Below are 24,993 nucleotides of genomic sequence, written 5' to 3' on the forward strand. Positions count from 1 at the left end.
TAGGACGAACTTAATTACGTTTTTAATTAATTGTAGAGTCCGGTAATTGCGATGCGCCTGTGTTTGATCGCGTGTTTGATGTTGTGCTTTAGTTTTAACATTTTAAATTAACGTTGCACGGACAGAGATATGCCTATGTGTTATTTACGCTTCGTGACAGCATGTAAAATGTCCCTCTATTTAGTGCTAGTAGCACTTTGAAGTACATAATTAATGTAAGTGTTATTTGCACGGGCATAGCTATGAGTGTGAACGATATGCTAATAGATGGCGTTAGGTGTCGTAAAAATGGTTTTCACTAGATCCATTTCCTTTTCCTTACATTTACAATTTAATTGGATCGGACTAATTATATAAATGGTTAAAATTATTTGAATGTTATAGAGTGTATTTATATATATCAAAGTAATAGACCTTTTTTGACTTAAGTCTTATAAAATTCAACAATAGTTAGATACATATATCATATATAGAATTGTTAATTTTGTTTACTTTTTCTGAATATAATTAAATATATTCCTATGTTGTATAATTAGCATATCGAACAAGGAATAGCGCGTCATTCGACCCTGACTTCAATAATCGAAACTTCTATTAAGCATAAAACTTTTGGGTTCGTCGAGTAGGTTTTGTACAATGGGTCTCAGCTCAGATCGGCCGTGGAACGTTTCTCAGTTAACCTTTAGCTCAATATTTTGATTGAATCGACGCGATATAACAAGGTCGGGTTATTGTGGAGCCATTGTTGTGATCGGGGCAAAGGATCATTTGACGAATGTATTCAGACAGGCAATTATACCAAAGAATTTATCGGTATTTTGAAATCGATCCTCAAAAACTTTTTTAACTGACAAGCTCAATTGAAGCGATCAGTTTCATTACGGTTTACGAATTCTGAATTATAATTTTAATAAATATTCTTTCGTATATTCAAGGCATTCATCGTTGGTTTCTGAGACCGAAATATCTATATAAAACATATCGTCATCCCTGTCATTCCCTTTGACAAAATAGAGATAACAATATGTTTTAAACGGGGATTTTAGTCTCAGAAACCCACAACATAGATTTAAAACAAACGTGCATTGATGGTTTTAAGTTGACGTAGCAATATTTACAAGAAAAAGTTGATTTTCTATATAAAATTTGGAGAATATTTTTGTTAGAATATATGGTATATATTGTTTTTAAATAGTCCAGTGAGATGTAGATGAACTCTAAAATATCTTAACCTCTTGAAAAAATATTTTTTTTGTTGTGTAATTTATAATAAAGTTATTAATAAAAATGTTTTAAATATACTGCTTCCTAAAGTTTATGCGATAGTAGAGTGGCGCTGCAATCGTTAATATTCCAGCTCTAAAGAATTCAGATAAGAGTTGTTATGTACCGGGGAGGTGAATGTAGTTCCCGTGGGGACTCTCTTAGGAGGCTTATCAGTGCCCGAATAACATTTTCAGGAATGCTAAATAAATTATTTATGAACCGTTTCGTTTTAAAGTGTTGGTAGGGTTCAGGAGAAATGCATTAATTATAAACTTTGGTACATTTTCATGTCTGAAGGTATTACAAACTTGAAATGATTTTTTACACACTGTGTTGCCTCTAACTGGACAGTATACGTAAATAAACAGTTGTCAATAATCACTCGAACATTGAAGACGTATTTCAACTCTCTCCTAATGCAAAATATTTTTTGGTTAACATAAAAAGCGCAATAAAAAGTAAAAGAAAATGAGAATGTGTTGCTTGATATAAATACGGCTCGATAAAAGGCATTCTAGACTTGCCCTTTGCTATGCTATTGTTTGTTGAGTAATATAGATGGGTGGGAGTCACGAATCCAGTCATGTTTGAGTTGCAAAGGCCACCCGCCTTCAATTACTGTAAACGAACGGCGATAATAGCCTCACGCCTTGAAATTACACTTGTCAAAATTCACCTCAACTGTTGACGTTTGATCTCCGCGACTTCACGACTTGAGTGACGACCTTTCCTTCGACTTTTAGTTAAGAAGTTATGATATAATAATAATAATTAGTTTTTACCAGCTTTTAGAGAACCCAGCTATTACTCCACGCCATAAAATTTGAATTTTTGCTTTTAATTGATAAATGGTCCGTTTTGTTGGTCGATATACAAATAATAAAATTTGAATGACACATTCTTCGAAAATGAGAACATATTATAAAGACAATTTGAGATAGCTGCGATAGACTTCAAGACAAACAGACGATTTTTTTCACACATCATAATGAAAAAAAAAACAGATTTTATGGTCAAATTTCCTAAACCCTTATTATGAGTAAATAAAATACAAAGTATAAAACTATAATTGTAAAATGAGCCTAAAAACATTTTTGTAGGCGAAACCCGCGTATGTAAATCAGCCACTTTAACGTATATACGATTTTATTCGGTTATTATACTATTATTATTCATTAGTTATGCTTAGATTTGTCTTCCTCGAGTTTATATAAAATTTCGCAGCTACGTTTTATGGTAATAACCTTGATGAGTTTATTAAATTAACCAAGGTCTTAGTTACTCTATTGTTTGTTAAACTTTATGGGGGCGTCAACGCTTTTCGATATTTATTTAAAGAGATTCATCATTCAAAGACTACTAATTGTTATTTTTAAATAAATTAGCATAACTTTGAATGTGGGTGTTGCTTTACGTACGGAAAAGAATTATAATATTTTATGACTAATTGCTTCTCTCTATGGGTTTAAGCGACTTATCATCGGTTTCTGAGACCAAACGGTTTTGTCAAAGATAATGAGAGGGATGACTTTTTTTACAGAGGGTTTTGTCTTGGAAACCAATGACATGCACTTTTAAATTATCTTTAACTAAACCTTAACAAAATTTGATTTAGATAAACAAAATACAGTAAAAAGAAGCCTAGATTTCTCGCCATTAGAAGAGTTTATTATTCGTTAAAGAATATTTAAATTTACTTTAGTATTTCTTGGTTTAACAATCAAACTGTCTTGTTATTAGTGCAATAGTAATAAGAGTGTGCTCTTATTACTATTGCTAATGAATATTAAATACATTTATAAACCACAGAAATAAATTTCATAACGTTTGATTAAATATTTACAATCTTACTGTAAAATTCAATCTCCAAAGCGCCAATAAAAATAAATTAAGCTATACATTTACATCGTTCGTCTTAAGGAAATTTACCAAGAATTTTATAACTAACGATTCCCCGAATGAAAGAATTTTCGAATTAATATTTACAGGAAGGCTATCAAAGAGACCAAGTTGCGACAGTTTGCATTTTTAATGTAACTTAATAAGTATATTTTTCACTTATTTTATGCGCGAAGTAATATTCCTGCAGGCGCATTGTAAATAGAACTTCAGTGCATTCCACTTGACCGTCCTTTCCTTATCTTATTTGCGTTGCGCCTCGAAAGCTTTGCATCGTTACTATTGTATTATAACAAGATAAAGCCCTAGAGTATTTTGTATTACTACGAATAACAGTTCTAAAACTTACTATTACTAAGTAGTAAACTTAAGTAAAACACGTTTAGAAAGGAAACTGTTAACTAAAGTTCATAAATGTCAGTAATGAAGATTGTTATATCAGTAAACTGAAAATTAATTATAGATGTTAGAATATATAATCGAGGATAAAGGTAACTGGTAATCAAGTTTCTAGCATATTCATACTTCATAATTATGTCTATTGTTTTGACAAGCTTTTTGAGTTATGATGATGAAACTGTTCCCAGTAATTTATAAACAAGACATATTGTTCTGTTGACATTCTTGTTACAAGTTACAAAGACGTATATTTCTATAATTAATTAATATATTGCTACTATCACTTATATGTTTTTACGAGTATGATAAAACTTTACAATTATCTCTGTGTATATTTCTTATTTCCATTTAATTCATTATGTTTTTTATCAGTTAAATCCAATTAAGATTTACTGTTTGAAGTACGTCAAACGATATTAGTTTTATTTCTCCAGACATAGCTATAAAAAGGACAGAAACCCGTTTGCGGGTTGACCTGTAATTACTTATTGGCGCTCAGTCAAAAATACACGTCAATATTATAAAAATAATACAATGTACATTCTACTTAATAAAGCAGTTTTCTTTACGAAGAAATCAATTTTTGCTCTTAATGTTATTGGCGCAGATTTTTTTTTAATTTATCTTTCAGATAATATGTCTATGGTTTTGACATATGCTTACAAAGGGCGCTAAAGAGGGCCCTCGATTAGAACTGTCACTCACAATCGGCGCTATTTCCTAGTTTTTATCCTTTACCATTACAAATGTAAATATTATTAGTACAAGTTTTATTATTTCATGTAAGCTAGTAATATAAAGTGACCGGAAAATTTTCTTTCCGAGAAAAATAGTTTTTACAGCCTTGTTTACCGCGCGGTCTATCGTAAAATATTACCTTTTATAACTTAATCAAAAGGGAAGTTTCGACGTAACATATATTCAGATTAATTAGTTCCTTCAGTTTGAGAAGGTAGGTATGTTCTGCTTAAGTGATCAGTAATCAAAGCCGATCCGAGGACGCCTCTGAATTACATACATACCTTTGCCTATTGATCAATTAATGATTACGATACGTACGAATGTTCTTGTCAATCCACCGTGTTCTACATGAACTTCCCAATCGAATTGATTAATTTGTGATCGAATACGATCTAATATTACAATTAAGATGTAGTTTTATTATCTGATATTTTAAGAGACCATTAAATTTTACATATATTTTATTGAACAACTTTTAATTACAGTATTATCTACTATAATACGTTTTACGATCTTCTGTCAACTATATCCGTGTTTATAGTAGCTATAAGTAGACTATTTTTATTGCACATTCCTTGGTTATCTTGCAGTTGTCTTGTAAGTTGTGAATATTTAATACTATTCATTAGAAACGATATAGGAAATGATAAAAATGAATGCAGCATCTATCCGTGCCTACGTAATCGAGTGTCATCGTAACCGCCGTAACGTTACGTGACCACGGTGAAGAATTTTCTCTGTGCGGTTGGCCACTGGACTTTCTCACACCTGAGAATGCTTCCGACCGCATTGCATTATTATGACTTATATTTCTTCCTAGTACGTAAAGCTTCGGTTAATATCTATGATTATTGACGAATGAATATTAAATATTATTATTATTATTATTATTATTCATATTTATTTAAGTGCATGAGTTAGTTTAGTGAGTGCTAATTTAAGAAAGTGGACTAGAGATAAAAATAGAAAAGAAAATAAAAAAAAGTTGGTAGAAGAAGGAATAAATTCAAATGTATAAATGTGCTTTAAGAGGTGAAGAATTTGTAAAACGGTGGAAAAATATCTGATGAATTTATGTGGTGAAACGTAACTTAATGAAAAATGTAAGCATTTAGTTGCTACATAAAGAATCCATAAAGGGACTAGACGAATAATATATTAGGAGACTTAGACAATTTTCCGCAGCAGGCGAACTTCTCTCTGATGCGTTGCAGCTGCTATTTTCCACTCAAAAACTTGCCACTTTTCGTGAGCGGTTTATTATATCTGTGCGCTTGGTAAGTTGGACTTAAGCATCTTTATTGCCTGCCAGTGTTTCGTTGTTTAGTTAGAAATTTAGAATAGTAAAACAAAATTTAATTTAATTAGAAACTTTACAATAATTAAAAAAAGAATATACTAAACAGATAAATTAAATTATTTGAAATATTTTCCTTAAACTTTTTAACAAAGTACAATTTTCAGCTTAAGTTAAAGAGGTGGTTTTGGGATAACTACGGTCGAACTAAAAGTGTGTTTAAATACATTTAAACTGTGTTCATTCGCTCTTAGATATTAAATACTAGCGGTCGACTTCGTGGGTGCAGAATAAAAAATAATAGCCTATAATGCCCCCACGCATCACCTACCTTCTGGTCCAAGTCCTATCACAATCAGTTCAGCTGTTCCGGAGATTACCCGGAACAAACGCGGCCTTGCGGACAGACACACAGACAGAAAAAAAATTTAAAATATGTTTTTTTTTATCAACAACTAAAATATATCATGTGTATGAAATATTTTTTTTTTCGATATTACATACAGACACTTCAAATTAATTAATATATATTGATTAATTGTCAATGTTAATAAACATATTCGCAGCTATAATGTATTTGCCTAACGTGATAATCCTTTCATGAATTATTAATTCGTATATAGCAGTTAACCGAATGCTCTTGTTATTATGTAGGAGACGTCGAAGAGGCATTATACGGAGACACACTAAGATCTGGCGCTGGTATTTGATATCGGTAGGGAAAATATGCTAATGAATGAATCCTGTATAATGCAAAGGCTCTTTTCGGATATGCCTAATTACGGACAACGTTTTTGCCTTATAAACAAGACATATTTCTTAATAATAGTTTAGGTGTTTATGGGTACAATGAGAGGAATCAATTTTATTTGTATGAAATAATCTTGCTTCTAACTTAATATTATAAATGCGAAAATTAAGCTAAATGGATCTCGCTGAAATTTGATATTGGTGTAGAACATAGTGTGGAAGAACACATAGGCTACAAATAAAGTTTTTTTTTAAATCATGCGCGGAAGGAATCGTGGGTAAAAGCTAGTTTTACTAATATTTGATAAAAAGTTTGGATTTACGATATTTGGGACTATATGACCCTAAAACGGCGGAACGGATTCGTACAAAACTTAGAACGGAGTAGGCAATCTGGAAGCATAGGCTAAGTTTTTGTTCTCCCACGCGGTCGATGTTAGCTGCAATATGTATTAATGAAAAATTAAATTTTGCCAATGAGCGATCACTGCGAAGCTATCAAATAATTGTATAACATTGTGTCTATCATAATTGCGATGTGGTGACAGTAATTTGAGCTTGTATTCAGCGGCACGCGTGTCGAGAGTATGCCGTGATTATTCGTAGACATGCATGTTTCAAGGGACGCTTTATATAACCGCTACTTAAATGTATAATGTGGATCGCGAGTGCAGGAGAGCACTTACGCCTCGCATTTCACGTTGCCTTAGCGGCTAGCGATGTTTTAATGAGACCTGTCTGCGCACTTTTGAGGGGTAATTCAGTGTTAGTGAGAGTGTAATTTGCAATCTGACGAATGGTATTATAGTTGATTTTTTTAATCCAGTTTTTTTTCGTACGCAGTGACAAATAAATCCTGGTCAATGGCAACAAGTAACTGTTTCTTTTGAATTTAATAAGAGATTCGTACACTTCTTGTTATCAATAAAAAGCCTTTACTAAAATATTAAGATAATTTGTAAAGTAAATATATTGAATATTGTGAACAAAACAAAACCGTTGGTATAAGAGCGGTGTTCAATGAAATCTGCCGATCCGAGCAATACGAGGTACTGTTTCTATTGTTGGCTCTTTGACTTCTTCTAATAATTCTACAATATTACGCTTCAAGTATTATATTAATTAATAGACTAGAAGAAGATTTTCGTTCCTAGAATTTCATTCAGGAAAAACGTATTTCGTTGAATCTTTTAAAAGGTTCGGAATTTGTTTCAGTTAAATAAAACGTTCAGATAAATTTGTATCATTACAAGTAACCGGTGTTAAAATAAACAGGTGCGTATTTGGGAGGACAAATAAAGACAAATTAATGTGAAAAAAGTCTCTTGGCTGATACAATATATCCTGTAGGGACACTGTCGTATGTTCCCTGGTGTGAAAGCGAAACGGATAATGAAAATTGATAGAATTGCCGTAAGGATAATAAACCGTCGTACCCCGGGGCCATCAATCTTTATTGATTGGGCCCCCGTCGTTGTTCGCGCGAGCTCCGATCGAATCAATAGCAACTCTAGTTAACCTCATTAAAACCTGAATGAGAGTTTTCGTCAAAACGTCACTCGACTTGACTCGATGATTTAGCGATTCAATTCATTGTGAAGTATAGACCTCTTTAAATAACTCTACGGCACTGATGTATTTCCCCAGTTCTGTTATGAATCTCTTTAATCAATTTGAATGGTGACTTTCGTAAGTCAATATGTATACATTTTGTATTTAGATGTTATAACGAAAGTGATGGCTTTTTGTTTCATGCAATTAAATATTGTAATTTAAAATTCAATATGCATTAACTACGTCTAGGGTTTGATTTAAACCATAATTGTATCCTGTAGCCCATAGGTTATATATGTAGTGAGCGTTGTACCTTCATTTGGATGTGACAGTTTAATGCGGGCTCAAGTCGGGCCTGTGACTGGTGCCATTCACAGGCGATCCGCAACGATTAGGCACGCCCCATGTAGACGGAAAGACATCGCATGCACTCAAACTCTTGTCAGATATGTACTGGAAATTGGCTTTAATTATTTTATGATCGTGTATTATTATTAGTCGTTCAGAATTCTATTTTACTGTTCTATTGGTCTTCGGATATTCGGGAATAAGACCATAGAACATACATATACAAATATTATCCTTTTACTTCTAAATGTATTCTAGTTTTTTTGTTATGTCCCAATATCTTTGTCACAAAGTATATACATAGAATCAAAGTAAGATAATCTTGATGTGTGAATGATGCATAAAACAATACACTAGAGAGTAGAATTAGGACAAGCTGACGTGTCGTGTCATAATGGGAACGTGGTCCAGTATAATGACCGCCAAATGAAGTACACTACCCAGTAGGAGGGGCGGAGGGAGCGTCCGATGCGAATTGCGGGGCCGATGCAATTGAATCGCGGAATTAGCGCACGCAGCGGCGGCCTGCACGCGCCTAGATTTACATTTACACATCCCGACTTGAATTTGAAATTTGTACTCAAATGCACCCGGCTTAATTAAACATGCAGATTTTAGATGTACGTAAATTTTGTAGTATTTTGATCTTTATTCAAGTTTTAGACCTAATAATTGAAAGACTTGACAGTTTATTATGGTTTGTTTATGAAAAATACAAACTCTGAAATTGATTTTGAAGGAAGTTAATTTTCTTTACTTTTAAATGATTGATTTGACATGTATATTTCAATGAAAATAATTATACAATAAGTAGGTCATAAAAGTTTTCAGTAGTTTACCTAAGATTAGGGTAGGCTACTGACAAAAGAAAGATGTTTCTAGCGAACTTCGACCGTGAGACATACGAGTATACGCATGACAAATAAATTCAAGCTTTGACAAATTTCATTGAAACCAATTCTAATGTCAATACGACATTATGAAGTAATAAATATTAACTAACTGAAATATTTAATAAACTATACCCGAATATTTCTATTGAACTTATTAACCAGGTTTTATATGGTTTACTGTCGAGAAAAAAATGCCTTGCATTTAGTACTTTTCAGTACGTGAATAAACATGGTATTTAAAAAATTCATTTAATGTGTTATTAGGGAACCAAAAATATTTATATAAATCAGTTATTGAGGACATTTTCAGCAAACAAAAGACATGCAAGAGTGTCAAACTTGACTTGCACCCTGTAAGTAACAAGTTGTGGATTACGGTTTGATTCGAATCGAATGTCTTTGGGTAGAATAGAAACATGCTTCCTACGTTAATTCATCACAAAGTTAAAGTCTTAATGCGAGTTCAAATTCTCTGTTATCGCACCGTCGAAGTTTTGTTGCGTGATTCGAGGATGAGTTCCAAGTGTTGGTAGATCGAGTTTTGATTGTGTTTTCAAACATATATGCGTATCGAAATTTAGGTCGTCGTTATTCATTCGACACACGCTACTAAAGGACGCTTATTTACGTAGTCACGTCACCGAATCATCCACTTACTCTTTGCAGTTCGATTCGATAAGGTAATATTGTGCACGATGAAATTCTAGCTCGGCTTATATTAGAATTCAATTGGATATATAACTTAAAGTCAAAATTAAACAAAGCGTTATATAAATGTTAAAATTATAATATCAAAATTATTTCTAACAGTCAATTTGCATAGAAATTTATTGAATTTTCAAAGGTTTAAGTTTTATTTGCAACTATTCATACTCTCCCGATAAAAAAGTCCATTGCAAAGTTTTTGGTTATAAAATATTGTTTATACATTATATAAAATTAAGTTTGCTTGTATTATAACAATAAAGCTATAACTTTAAGTAAAATAAGAATATAAACAATGGAGTTATAATTTTGCCAGCGAGCGTTGGCTCATGAAAATGGGTCGTTGTAATTGAGTTTGCGCTGGCGTCCGTCGTGTGGCGCTAGCGCCCGCAGGATTATCGCAGCCTCATCATCCCAACTGTTTGTCTAACGCTTCAATTGACATATTGTATATTCAAATTGTTTAATGTGCATATTTATTTAAAGGCTGTTAATATTACATTATCCTAAAAAGAATCAAGATAATTATCAAGAAGAATGGCTTATATTTTATAATTGAAGACTAGAAGGATTACTTAACTCCAAACAGTAGAAATTTCGTGGCAGGGACGGAAAGATCAATTCAAATCGACTATTATGTAAGTTAAAAGGATCTTGTGTGACATTCGATATCTATTTTTGGTGACTACGTTCATAAATAAGAAAGTGTAGTAAATAATTTTAAACCTTACCCTTGTTCAATTTGTTGGTGGAATAAACAAAATAGTCCAATAAAATTAGGGAGTGGGCAAAATTTATTTTTAAGTGCGTAACTTTTCTAAGGTAGGGCGATACCTTGAAGTATTCAGAACTACCTCGATTTTAGTGCGTCGTAAATCAGGGAACAAGTCGTAAAAACTTACTACAAAACCATAACGCTGTAGGTGGTGCCTAGGAAATTTGTAAATCTAAAAAAAAAACATTTGTATAATGGAAAGCTGACAAGTACGGACTACGTTATCTTAATAGGTTTCAGTCGCTTTCGAAATTATTTCCCTAAAAACTAATTTCCGTTCATTAAAAAAAATTATTATCAAAATTGGAGCACCAGAACCAAAGTTATATATTAACACACATAAACAAACAGACGAATTGGTAACCTCCTTTTTTTAAATCTTCTAAAAATAGTGTCAACCCTCTTATTCTCTGTAAAAAAATACAGGCTGATTCTTAAATGACGGATCGAAAGCTTTGTGGATGTAACGGACATCAATGTTTATCGTTTAAGCCCAAAGTATGTTAATCATTTTCGCCCATTGTATTTATTTTACATGTATTATTTCAATAAAAACGTTTGTAATTTTGCTTTTTTGACTTCCTTTATCAATTTCAATTACATTTTTTTAAGAAAATCAAAAGCAATGCAATTTTTTCCTGGAACAATAGATATTTAGGTCTCCTGTAAGTTTCAATACAAGTATTGCGGCAGTGGGATTTCACGTTAATATACTAAACCTTTGTATTGGCCAAACTACAGTAAACAAATTGTGGTACCCTGCGGAGCAATGCATTCGCCGTGCAGAGTGTTGTGGGAACTCAATTATCCATTATGAAATTACGTAGTTTTATTCAATTTTAATGCACTCCAGTGTTTTTGATGAACAAACCGAATTACCGTGTTCACGTTGCGTGCTTTTGTTACTGAACAAATTGTTATTTGCGATACATACTATTTACTCAATTACCGGCTGCTGTTAGGAATCGGTTACTCTTTAGGTATTGTTGTATTACTGTTATATGAAAAAAAAATGAGTTTATTATTTAAATATCGTATTTTAATTACTAGCATTTCATTGTTTGCGTTAAACGGGCATCTACAGCATGATTGTTTAGCAGAGACATTTTTTATAAGAGATACGAGCGGAACACTGAGGTGATCAACAACGTCCATGGACATCCGCAACACCACAGGATCTGCAGATGTGTTGCCGGCCTTTGACAAAGAGATAAGCTAGCTTCTTGATAGACCAGTTTCATACGTTTAAAATAAATGTATGAAACTATGTATTTATCTGATTTATTTGAATCTCTTTGTATTTGAGTAATAGAATAGATAAACCAAAAATGATAAACATCACTCTTTTTACGATTACAGGATAGCACTTTTTAGTATCCGAAAAGTTAACATTTAATATTTGCGTTTAGTATAAATATTAAGTACTTAAATTAAAAAGGTTATGAAACTGTTATACTCCGTTTACACTCATTAACAAAATAAATAATAGGTATCAAATAATGATCGGAAGAAGTTATTAATTCCGTTAGCGTGTTCGGGATAAATTAAATTGAGATTAAAAGTAAATTCTAATTAGTGTTAAATCAGCCAGACTTCGAATGGAAGGTTTTATTACGTGAACAGGATTATTTTAGATACCGAATTGCTTTTATTTTATATATAAGCACATTGTTCACTTTTTAATATTACGTGAAGTACGTACGTACAATATTTTAAAGGCATCTAGATTTTATAATGCCACAATTTATTGGTTTAGCTTTCACAACTATACGACTGGTAGAAACAAACGTCATAATTTTAATATGTGCATTAGAAATAATAATAACCTTGTACTTAATAGATAGAAATAGCCATTTCCTTTCTACTTTGAATCGATTAACAAATTATTATATGGTTGTTTTTCAGTTTTCTTGTATTTCATATTGATTCAGTACATTTCTTGCTATGGAAATACGTAATGAATCAGTCTAAATAGGGCAGGATGAAGCCAAAGAAATTACTTTGAACGTTAACACCGACTTGATTGCTTTCACAGAGTAGTTTCCAGGATTCGCTTTATCAAAAGGAGCTGTAGTGTTGCCAGACGAAACATTTTCTCTAGACGCAGACGACTAAACGTGACTTAACTCGTGTTGCAACACCTAAATTATTTGAATTCACAGCTATGAATGCAGCCAATCTATTTTACTTAACCCTTGTTCAGAGTATTTTAGTTTTTAGTTCGGAACATTTTAAAACACTTTAGATTAGAGGACGTTTTACATCACTTACTTATCTATAACTTTATAGTTATTTCAAATTATCTCTAAAACGTTTTTCGTCATTCGTCATTTTCTTTCTATCATAAAGTACATTTACATTTGTATTCTGAGGAAATATAGAAATATTCCTACTTCCCACGAGATGCCTACGAGCAATACACTAGATAGGTAACATCGAAGCAATAAATGTGGTTACCTATTCTAACAGATTCCATATGCATTATATTGCGAATATTCAAAACAAATTGTTTTATCGTTACTTCTAAAGTGGATCCTCACCGGCGGCGCGCACGTAATTCTTCTCAGTCCGCATACAAACAGCCCCTAAGGAGGCGACAATCCTCACCGCAAACAATAAAAATATACATAAAAATAAATTTGATACTTCAAGCCGTCGACCGTGAGGAATATACATTATTCTGTTATTACCATAGACAACTTGGCCAATGAAATGACGAGATCCAAGTTCGCGGTCTTTTGAAAATAGAACTTGATTACATTTTTTTTCAATACGTCACTGGACGTTTCCAGCTATAGCTTTGTATTTAATTTGACATTTAACTTATGTATACTCTGTATTTTATAAAGTATTATTGCTGTTTTAGGTTATGTGTATTTTATTTGAAAGAGACTCTAAGTTTCCACCTGACGTTGGCTAAATGCACAAACCGTGCCAAAGGCAAAAATAAAAAGAAGAAGAAGAAGAGACTCTAAGTATTTATTAACCTAATTTTTTTATTCAATACATTTTATATTCAAGGTATGTTTTTTATTTGATGTATTGCTTTATTATTTATTTAAACAGTAACCCATAGATAACATTCGTGATTATTTTATGGTAATTATTACAATGGCGGTGACTGTTTTATAAAGATAATACTGGCTAAAGACGTGGGTCAAGACCATCCTAGATAAAAATGATTAATTTAACATTTTATCAAAATAACAATTAAAAGTTTTTGTGACTTTATTTATTTTACTTTTTATTGTTTAAATAACTTCAAAGTAATAAGAAATTGTATTTTAAATATTTACTTTAATATCAATGCACGTTTCACTTTAAAAATAGTACGTTTCTATGAACCTCGAAATAGTGACAAGAGTGATTCAACGTACGGACGAAATGTTGAAATATACACTTATCGCGCATAATTATCTTCAAAGTGTACGTGCTTTTTGTGTATAATACGTGTTACGCAAAAATATTGTCGTATATTGAGAACATGAGAGTACTTTGAAAACATATAGTACATCCATTCTAATATCGATATAGTGTATATGTTTGATCGACAGATGGCGTCCAATCGAAGTGTCTATAGAGATGTGTTGAAATATAACATGTGTTTTGAAACAGCGAATTGCAAATTGCATTGTATCGTGAAACAGGTATCGTCGAGATGAAATTGGATTGCACTGTCTAATTTCATATGTGATTTTCCCTGATTATGTTCGTGACGAGTTATGATCATTGTCGTATTTTGATTATATATAGAGAAATCATGATCTATTTTGTCGACGGTCAATAATGTGGTTTTAAAAAATTCTAGACATAAAAATTTGTCTATATCATTTTACAATTTGTTATGTTGTCTGTACAAGTTTTAAACAACATAATTTACATACAATGAGACATACGAATGTTGTTTGAGTGAATTTATTCGATGTAATACTATATTACATAATGCTGTTAAAATTGCAATTACATGTTAAGTTTTGTCATTTCCTATTATAACATATGTAAGCTTAACAGTTTGAACTAGCCACATATTGAAATCAAACTGGTGAGATACGTGATAATTAGTGAGGTAGAACAAATAAATAAATAATAAAGTACTGAACGAAATCATAGAACGCTATGATAATAAAAAAATACTAAGCATATCAATATATATATATTGGTACTTCCAAACCATATATATGTATGTAAAGTGATTAATACCCAATTATTGACGGAATTCGTTTACAACAATTCATTGTATTCACACATACATATTGTTTGTCAACGTATGATTATAACAGATGTTCGAAATTAAAGGTTAATTAAATTGAAACTGTTTCTATTTGCAATGGTTTTGCATATTCATTAGGATTTGTTTAAAAGCATCCTTAATGTACCCCTGAGCTTCAAATAAGATTACAATGAACGAGTGCATTAACAATTAAATGTTACGTAATGTTTGTCACTGTGGGTTACGACAACAGTGACGCTTAAGACTTACTATTGTATCTGTTTTTTCCGAGTCTTTAAGGGGTGATAATATCTAATATATAAAATTCTCGTATCACAGTTTTCGTCACCGTACTCCTCCGAAACGGTTTGACCGATTCTCATGAAATTTTGTGAGCATATTCAGTAGGTCTGAGTATCGGCCAACATCTATTTTTCATAACCCCCCCCCCCATTTTTTAACTGCGCGCGGACGGAGTAGCGGGCGGCAGCTAGTATCTTAATATAAGTGTCGCTGGAAAGGAGTTCTAAGGTTATTTGATCTAGAATCAGTGACGTAACACCCTGTAACATTAATTAGCATAAGAGTATTTGCTATGATTTAGGTTTGCTTCCACTTTCCGCTTTGCTGCTGTCTGCTCGTGGTATTTCACCAGTTGAGTCGGCAAATTCGTGCAACAGACATTGTTGCTAGCTCTAACACTGTAACCGTTAAATAAAGAGACAATAGAAGTAATTAATAGAATGTAAATACATCATGAACATGTCAGCTATATGTCGCTCACTTTAGGGCGTAGGCCTTCACCACAGATCACTACGATAGGTCCGTTCTGAAGGTAGAATAGTAAAATCTAATCCTTTTTCCATTAACCTTTAATAAAAAACAACGACAAAAATTTCGTAATTCCTAGTATTAACTTGTCTATATAAAAAGATTTGGTAATAAAATGCACAATACAAAAAGTATATTATTTTAATAAATTGTAGATAATAGAGTAATTAACTAAGTAACTAGAGCATTGTAACAATATTCAAATTAAATAAACTAGTATGTATTACGTTAGTGTTGTAAAAACATGCTATGAAAGAAGGTCAATTTATAATTTGTTTAGGATTTAGGCACGATATGCGTTGGCCTTTGACGATCTTCCGTTTATTTTGTAATTTTTGAGCAAACAAAAAAACTAACCTTTCTTTTAACAATTCTGATCGGGGATTTTTAAAATAGAATGTAAATTAATACAGTTATCTATAGTGTAGTTTAGAAGAAAGACAAAAGCAAGAAAATGTTCTTGTACGAGTATAAAGATGCAGTTGCAAAATTGTCGGCGCAACACAGTCGCTGTCCTTACTTCTAAAAGGGACGTTAAAATATAACACACATCTAGTTGAAATCCAGCAATGTCTTAAGATGTTACGAACCTCTGAGTAAATCTCTAATTGCAAGGCGCAAGCGTTAACGAGTAATTATTACTTGGCGGCATTACGTGGGAAGCTCCCACGGCAGACATCGCGGCTGATCGAGTGCACTCCTCAGCGATAACGAACTCCTCTTGCGCATTACAAAATCAACGAGCTGTCGCATTGTTTCATTTAGTTTACCGCTTCACACCTACCTTCGTTCTATTTTACTCTAATCAACACACAATGTACTAAAAACAAATCTTAAGACTCGCTTCAGCAGCACGAACGCTTGCGACATCTATTAGGCAAATGCCCTGCAAAAATCACCTTTCTCAAGGCGAATTCTCTTTCGTGTAATGCCGTGAGGAGATTCGCTTTGTGATTATTTACAATTAAAAGTGTTTATCTGCCTAATTTCCTTCAGGTAATGCGGTTTTTAAGCAAATTTTCTGGTACTTGTCGGGATGTACGTAATCGCCATTAGTATGTAAACATCGTTCAAGGTAATAGATATTTAATGAAGTTTAGTAAAGTTTTTGCAATTAATGCTTCTTTGTAGCAAAAAAATAACTTTGGAATTAATTACTTACTCAGATGTTATCAAAACAATAGTACTTTTTAAGATACTGATGAAATCTTTTAATTCAAATATTTATGCAACATTTAAAAATGGTTTGAGAAATTATTTTCTATATTAATGTCATAGAATTGTAGTTTGCTGTCGTTGTCTTACTGAAAACCCGTGAAGTGGTATATGCAAATCTTGTTAGAACAATGTCTATTATTTTATTAAATTAAGCAAAATCTTTTAAATTATTGATATTTAAATAACTGTGAATCTTGTGCTTTTTTTTATATAATTTTAACCAAATTTACACAAAGGTCTGTTTTTCAATCTCGACTTGGGTACGACAAGAATTTAAAATAGTATACTTTTTAAGAATTCAAGTCATTCGCAATGACTGTGGTTTGGGAGACATAAAATGTATTATTTAAAATTAGAACACAAATAAACATTTAATACTCAAATGTGAAAAAGAGTCGTATTTTTTAAAAGATTTATTTACGTATGTATAAGTTCTGTTATCATCACTTATTTTAGAATTTTTAAATACCATTTTAGAACATGATCAAATTTTTGCTTTGTTTAATTTTGTCATGGCTATGTGTCTGCATATTATGTGTTTGTATTTGATATTTTTTGGAACGAAGTTCCTTATCGCGCGTTGTGAAAGGGGGCTAGACGGAAAAAATTCTTACGAAAAGTTGTCACGACACTTTTTTGCTATAGTAAGTATGTTAACGACGAATGAGCACTACTTCACCATGGCAACGACGTGACAATATATAACGAAAATTCATAGAAATAAAATGTACTTCTTGTGAAGACTTAAGTTTTTTATTCATAGAATAAACATTGGTTCCTTCACTAATTAATAGAAAGGAACTTCGTTCCATCCGGGTGTCCCTTGACACCTCTCAAGTTTTTTTTATATTAATGACGTCATGTTTGAAGTACGTAGCATTCTTGTTTTGTACATTCATACTTTTGAGAAGGTCTACGGTAAAGAACATATATATTTATAAAAATACTACAAAGCTTACAGCAATAATCACTTCTAGAAATAGCTTTGGGTGCTCACAAATCTGTACATACGTATAAATATTTGAATAACAATGTCACACTGTAATAAAATGAGTAGCAAGATCCTTAGTCACAGTATTTTGTAAGCCAAGGATACTTTGTTATTCGTCATGTACATCATTGTCATGTCTGTTTTCACAACCGTCCTCGCCTCTTTTAGCAAATGCCGAACGCACCCGAACATAATTCTGAACAATAAACAATAGATGATTGCAACACTGCATGGCTCAGGAGGAATTTGCGATAGGTTTTGTACTCGGGCTTAAGAAGGGATATGGATATGTCTAATTATTTCATTTTAGTAATAATCATATCTTTTTTTTGTGGAATTCGATAGATATGAAATGCAAAGGTAAGCGCACCTGGATAAGCGAGAGTCCGATTACTGGATAATTCAAGGGACCCCAATATCTTTCTCACTTCATATAGTTTTCTCTCTAATTAGAGTTTCTCGCTTATGGAGATTGTACCTTAAAGAAATTTCTTGCTTATCCAGTACTTGATTATCCAGTTTCGACTGTATTAAAAAAAAAATGGTATTGGATTAGGTATTTTATTATTTTTCAGTTCCAATTTTTATTACAATATGTATTATTATTTAATCCACCTTTTAATTATTTTACATATTTCTTTTACAAATCTTAATTCGAATAATTATAAATATAAAAAATCCTAACGTCCTAACTTTTAATATACATCAAATGCAGTTTTTAAAAAAACATTTTTACAAATAAGAAAATAATTTTACTCCAAGTTTGTTGAAGAAAGAAACAAATCTACGTTTCTTCAACAAGGTTGTTTGAATAAATTCTTTTATATTAAGTTTGAAAGCAGTTTTCAATCTTGTAAACTAGCATTAACTCCCATCTACTAGATGTAGTATAATGGAAACGTTAAAGTGCTGTGGAAATAAAGTGCACATTAAGAAGTTTAAGTAATTCCACAAGCATTTTCTTGATAAAAACAATATGTATGAATATTAAATTAATGAAGCGCCTGTGTAATTATGTTGACTTTGATTTAAGAAGAGAAATGTGTGGTATATTGTATTGTATGTGCGTGATTTAATATGGTATTTATAACGTAGTAAATCTCACTAATATTATAAATGTGAATTTTTGGATGGATGTATGTTTGTTTAAAGGTATCTGCAGAACGGCTTAACGGATCTTCATGAAATTTCTCATAGATGTAGATCATAGTCTTAAAAAAACACATAGGCTACTAATAAAGTTTTTTTTTATTCCACGCGGACAGAGTCGCGGGCGACAGTTAGTACAATATAAATGCCTGGAACACGAACGTTTGTACTGTTATTTTTAATATTTTAACTTGCAGCGATTCCTGGCAAAAACAAAAACGAATAGTTTCTACGAAGTAATTCAAATTACTTTGAGTAGAATTGTACAAACGAGGTGCAAGCTTCGATTTATTTCAAAAGGTGGTAAAATTGCAAAGATAAAAAAATCAATTCCTTTTAATTTTGCCCTATATTAAATCTTATATACGATAGAGAATAAAGAAGTACTGTTAAAATGTCAGGTTTTACATTTTAGGTAATTTTCAGTAATTAAATTGATGAAATGTTAAACACTTTCATAATTTATTACCTTATTCGTGTGATTCATTCTGTAAGAAGGTCTCATGTTAAGGATTGTCAGTAAGAATATTAATGGTACATAATAACGGAAAGTGAAACCTATGTAAATATAATTTATTTCTGTCATGAAGTGGATGTACGATGTGAATTTGAAAATATGATTTGATAATGAATACGTGATGAAAGACAAGCGAAATTTCTCTTGCCAGTACAATTTCATACATGTATTTTTGATATCATTCTTTAGGCATAATTAAATTAATTAATACAAAGATATATAATTTTTAAATGGATAGAGAAATATAATAAGTGTTTTGTTTACTAGAAAACAAACTAGCCGTCGTCCGCGACTTCGTCGGCGCAGAACTCAGCGTCAGAGATGATACAAAAGAATGCAGAGTTCATTAGTTAACATTCCGTCAATATTCCGCTAAAATCAGTCTAGACGTTCCGGAGATTACCCGGAACAAAATTGGGTTTATGTCATCAGCAAACGAAACGCGTTTTTTTCTCGATTTACATATAGACAGTCCAATTTTTTAATATATACAGATACTGATTATTGCTGTAGAAATTAATTGCTAGTTATTTGTACACTAATAAGTTTTGATATTACATATTATAAAGCGAATGATATTTAAAATAATAAAATGCGATATTATTCAATGAATAGTGCAGTTAATCCGTCCTCATTACGGAACTCATTATGAAAATTGGAGGTATCGTAATGGATGAACAATTTAAATCATGGACTCTATTAATTTGCAAAATGAGTTCTTTAAGTACATTGATATGGAAAATGGAAACTGAATTGACAGTTACAGTAAATTCTTTACTTAAATATAAACTAATAATTATTGTATTTTATTAAGTAAAGAAGATAGCAGACCTCACACTACCTATATAATTGATAATTAATTCTTAGTTTTTAAACAATGATGTTAAGAAATAGAATGGAATATCTTATTTTCTTTTAAAAATGTTTACTTCTATTTCAGATCTAACTTAGTGTTTTGCAAAAGCTCTTTGTGTAGACTAAAAAAAAGGTTTCTAAAAGTACAGTCGTTCTAATTAGAAATAGAAAATAAGTATGTTCATTATTCTGCAATTAGAAGGCTTTGGGTTTAAATGATTATCAATAGCTGTTCCTTTTTAATTAACAGTGTAACATTTTAACGAACGCGGTATTTCGTACGTTGTAAATCTCGAGGATTTTGTAAACATTGTAAAGACGTGAGCATTTAAACGAAGACCTTCTTGAAACAAAGTAAAGAGACAAAGATATAAAATTACATGAGCCTCATTAGAAATTCTCGTTACATACGATCCGAGCACGCCTAACCTCATTCCGTTTATTTGAAGGGTGAAACAAAGGCTATTTCACAAATAATTGTACTCACATAAGGTCCACGGTCCACCAAAGTAGAATTAATATTATAAATTTTATCTCTGTCAAAGAAGCGAAAGATACCAAAATATAAATTTAAAACGCCTTTAAAGTTTAAATTGGGAAAACGATTTAATATTCATAATGATTTTATTACCGCCTTTACAATTTACACTTCGTTACGATTTGTATCAATTCCTTTAATACTTCGTTCTCAATGGAATTTTCTTTGAACATGTAATTTGTCACGATAAGATTTTGATTGTTTAATTTCGTTTTAATTTATTGATAGATGAATTTTATAATACAAAAATATAATTTAGCCTACATATGCTAGATACAGTTAAGATTAAATATGTTCCCACATACCAAAAATATTAATTAAACGACGTATATGTTTAGTGGCAGCGACATGACACCAGTCGGTAGCGTTCGCGTCAAATGGAGTCTGAATAATGACGTCGGGTGACATTTAATTTCGGGTACAAAAGGCTCTTTATGCTGTTTACCCTAATCCATTTATCGTACATCCCTCCCGCACCGCCCCCGGATAATATTGACAGGAGACCATTCAACTTTGCGCCGCTTAATTACATTAACGGGATTTACCATCAGGGCCCTTTGGTTTGATTTACGAATTAGCATTTTTTCAAAAGACACAGTTTTTTTATTTTTAATATTTTATTCTTATTTTTTCTTTTTAATGTTTTTTGTTAACAAATAAATAAATTTTATTTCACTTTTAAAGTTTTTATGTTTATTTAAAACTAGCTATTGCCCGCGACTCCATCCGCGTGGAATGAAAAAAAAAACATAAAAAGTAGCCTACGTGTTCTTCCATAATTATTATGACAGTATAATTAGTAAGACGTAATATTTGAATACTAAAAAACTACTTTTTAAAAACAAAATAATGCAACTGTATTGTATTTAACGTAGCAAAAAACACACAGAACGAAACTGTTTTTGTTTCCTAATAATCTACTTATAATAAAATACACTATCGCTAACTAGAAAATAATTTGGCATATATTCAAGATTTTGTTTGTTTAAGAAAAGAAAAATTAGTATTGAGATTAAAATTAACGAAACGGCCACGTAACATTTTATCTGCACCCATTGTTCTGGCATTTGGAAGGGTTTACTTTTAAGCTTTGCGCTGATTTACAACACAATAGATAATCGATTAGGCAACAGCAATTTGTCGCATTATAAAATTCAAGTTTTTCTTATACCTATATTAAATTACTTAATTATTTGCTACGTTTTTCTACTATATTGATTTAATTTGTTTTTGTAAAACAACTCTAATGTTTAACTTTTTAATTGATCTGTTTGCAAAATGATGTTGAGTAAATGTTAACAAAGTCGTGAACTATAATAACATAATTTTCAAAATTGTACATAATAATATGATAATATACCTATACATATATTCGTAGCTCAGTTAAATGTCAAATTATGTAAACCTGTTTGTATGCAGTTTTGTATTTATGTATGCAATTGTCATAAATTGCATTTGAGTGCAATGGTGGATATTAAACATGCCCTATGTTTATTTTTCTTTCTGAAAACTACTCGTATTAATAGCCTTTTCGTTGGAATTATGCTTTTGACGTAAAATTAACTCACGTTTCTTGAAGAGTGCTCCAGTTCAACCGTGGACTGCTTTCACGAACGCTCAAGATCTGCAAAAGAATGTTATATTTTCTTTTAATATGTTATTCAATTTATTTCTTTCTCTTTTATATTTATGAAAAGAATATTTTATTTGCTAAATTATATCTTTGAGTGAAAATTCATATGCCTTTAACATTGTTGAGTGTGGCTCGTGCAAAATTATTTTGTTATTCTCGGGTACGCGTGTGGAGAGAGGGTCACGCTACAATATAAATACATGGGATGTTTATTCAAACCAATTTGCGTGCGAAGATTATTTATTTTTTAATCTAGAAAAAGCACCGATAATAAGCTTTATACGTAAGTGATGTTGATAGTCATAAAGTGAAATAACAAATTTATTATTTTAACAGTTATTTATTCGGAAAAAAGAGTTTTTTTTAACCTCCAGAAATCTATCCTAAGTTTTTGTCGACTGTAATAACAACACAAAACATTCAACTTAAAGAACCCGTGACAGAAGCGCCCTAATTTTCCGAGTCATTTTATTTAGACGTATTTTTTGTTATATTAGACACCGACACCGGACAAATGTACGTGAATGTTTTAGCTGTTTTCTATAGTAGTTAATATTGGATTTGATTTATCAGAATAGATCTATTAGAAGCCACAACTAGCAAATATATCAGCGAATTAAGGAGACCTGTCTCCTGAATCTCAAGTGTTCAATTAACAGAGAACGAAACAGTCCCATCCATGATCGTCTATCTATTTTCGGTACCAGTTTCAGACTATTTTCAGTGACATCAGTGAATGAGGATAGTGAAGCTTGGATTAAATATCGCTTCTTTGCATCGAACTGAGTATTGGTACTTCAAGAGTTTTTATTTCATTTCATAGAATAAAACCATAATATAAAGTCTATTGAGGGAAAGAAAAGAAAATATTCTTTTTCTCTCAGCTTTTTACTTCGCTTATATGTCAGTGACAATATGTAAACCTATTTTTCTTTAAGCAACAAAGCTTTATAAATATTAATGATTTCTCTTAGTGTTCAAACACTTGTGTTTACGATCAAAAGCTACAAATGGAGTAGTAACATAAAATATTACTTCTAGAATGTGTCTAGTCTCGTCTTATGTTACATATTTTGTTGTCAATTCCTTTTTCTTAGACATTCTCGCATGTTTTAAAAATGTGTGTTATTTCGTTGAACAGACATGTTCATTCCTTTGGTGACATATAAAGATACAAATTATATGGAAATTGTTTTCGTCAGGATTAGAATTCTGTGAAGAATACTTAACAGATACGTGTTTGAAATAAAAAAAGGTATGAATTTGTTTGGAGTAAACTTCAAAGAAAGATGAGATCATCAATAAATACTTGATTATAATTGGGAATGAAATTGAACTTAACATATGTAGGAGATGTATAAAATTAAAAATAAATGTATTGATTCCATTCTTTTTGAGTTAAAATATAACATTTTTCTGTCGAACTCATACTTAACAAAATTCATGAAATTCATTTAATTTTGTACTGATCGCGTTTGAAAACAAATTTTATACAAAATATAACAGGTCAATACAAAAGTACATTCATTCGTTGGTTCAATAAAATGTCTTTTAGAGATATAATCTAGGTTAAATTGAGTCGAGGCGTTAAATTATTGCATTCAGGTCTGTAGTTATTTGAGATAAATTTATACGTGTCGCTTTGATTCATTATTATATTATTCTTTGCGCGACTTATTACGTATTTTATTTTACTTTTTTATTATTATAAAATAAATAGAATTAAATTTAATAAATAAGTGAAATAGATACGTTAATTTTTCATTTTATAACTTAACAATGATGACGATAAGAATAATTGTTGAAAATGTATGTACTTTGGGGGCTTAGGGACTTGAATTGCAAACTGCAGGTTCTGGGTTCTGTAATGTGTTTTTCGATTTACATATGAACATTTATCCGACAACCTTACGGTGAAGGAAACAAATGCACATTTCTGAGAAAAAATTCAAAGATATGTGTGAAGTCAACCAACCCGCACTGGGCCAGCGTGGTTGGCGATAGCTTAGTCACCCCTAACTTAGGGTAGGTTCCGAGCCTCTCAGTGGGGACTTATACTAAGCTGATGATGATGAACTACGTTTAATCTTTAAAAACCCACCACAAAAGTTATTGATTTCTAAATATATAAATATCAATTAACACTATCACTAATATTAAATACTTTCCGCTAAGAATAGACAGTAAATTAACCATTTTTATTATATAATAAGTTTGATAACTCAAAATGTAAGCTTTAATAAAAAAAGTGAATTATGTCATGTACCGACATGATATGTGGGATCGTTGTAGATGACAAACTGTACAGTGAAGGGAATTCCCTCATGTATTACAAATATATGACGGCCATGAAATTCTGACCATCCATTTTTTTAAGAAAGTAATTGGAACATTATGCTTGGCTCACAATAAGTTAGATTTTCT

At 31.4% G+C, this 24,993-nt stretch overlaps 1 protein-coding gene across 2 annotated transcripts in view; it reads right to left on the bottom strand.

Annotated features, from left to right (window-relative positions):
* LOC106713542 (probable serine/threonine-protein kinase nek3) overlaps positions 1–24,993 on the bottom strand; it is a 99,386-nt gene that overhangs the window by 18,097 nt on the left and 56,296 nt on the right. For both annotated transcript variants that reach the window (XM_014506359.2, XM_014506358.2), the window contains exon 3: positions 22,505–22,560. The gene's annotated coding sequence lies outside the window, so the exon portion shown is untranslated. The remainder of the gene's footprint in view (positions 1–22,504; positions 22,561–24,993) is intronic.

The sequence above is a fragment of the Papilio machaon genome, chromosome 5 (genome assembly GCF_912999745.1).
Source record: "Papilio machaon chromosome 5, ilPapMach1.1, whole genome shotgun sequence".
Taxonomy (NCBI): domain Eukaryota; kingdom Metazoa; phylum Arthropoda; class Insecta; order Lepidoptera; family Papilionidae; genus Papilio; species Papilio machaon.